At 43.3% G+C, this 899-nt stretch overlaps 1 non-coding gene across 1 annotated transcript; it reads right to left on the bottom strand.

Moving 5' to 3' along the window:
- Window positions 1-352: 352 nt before the first annotated feature.
- Window positions 353-468, bottom strand: LOC119473342. Its single transcript, XR_005202552.1, has one exon. It is a non-coding gene; the product is annotated as a U5 spliceosomal RNA (small nuclear RNA).
- Window positions 469-899: the final 431 nt, after the last annotated feature.

The following is an 899-nucleotide window of genomic DNA, read 5'->3' as shown; positions in this document are numbered from 1 at the left end:
TACAGGCGTGAGCCACTGTGCCTGATGTATGTGTATATATACATATTCCAAAGGGACTTTGACCATCTGAATACACTACAGAACATCACCCCTGGGAACGGTGGCTCACGCCTGTAATCTGGTGCTGGTATTGAGGACAGAAACGTAATCAGACTAGATGTGTAAAAAATGGCAAATTCGGCTGGGCGCGGTGGCTCACACATGTAATCCCAGTACTTTGGGAGGCCGAGGTGGGTGCATCACGAGGTCAAGAGATCGAGACCATCCTGCCCAACATGGTGAAACCCCGCCTCTATTTATTTATTTTTTTTAAATGGCAAATTCAATAGAAGTCTTTTTTTTTTTTTTAAATCACCCTGCAGAAACAGGGCCTCAAAAAATTGAATTAAGAGTCAGAATTGTTCCTCTCCACAGAAATCTTTAGTAGAAGGCAAAAGATTTATACGATTTGAAGAGAAACCAGAGTATCATTAGAAGTCTTTTAAAGATACATGTTCTTTCAAATGTGGGAGATAAACTTTATGAAGATTAAAAGGTCCACCACAACAGTTAAGTTTTTTTTTTCATTTTGTTGTTTTGTTTGAGACAGTCTCACTCTGTTGCCCAGGCTGGAGTGCAGTGGTGCCATCTGAGCACACTGCAACCTCTGCCTCCCGGGTTCAAGCAATTCTCCTGCCTCAGCCTCCCAAGTAGCTGGGATTATAGGCATGTGCCACACCCGGCTAATTTTTGTATTTTTAGTAGAGATGGGGTTTTACCATGTTAGACAGGCTGGTCTCAAACTTCTGGCCTTGTCATCTGCCTGCCTTTGCCTCCCAAAGTGCTGGGATTATAGGCATAAGCCACCGCACCCGGCTAACAGTCAAGTTTTGGGTAATCTAGTTATTTGGATAATGCTG

Source organism: Cebus imitator, unplaced genomic scaffold (assembly GCF_001604975.1).
Source record: "Cebus imitator isolate Cc_AM_T3 unplaced genomic scaffold, Cebus_imitator-1.0 Scaffold149, whole genome shotgun sequence".
NCBI classification, from domain to species: domain Eukaryota; kingdom Metazoa; phylum Chordata; class Mammalia; order Primates; family Cebidae; genus Cebus; species Cebus imitator.
The sequence above is the reverse complement of the archived record's forward strand: the minus strand, read 5'-3'. Positions and strand labels throughout refer to the sequence as shown.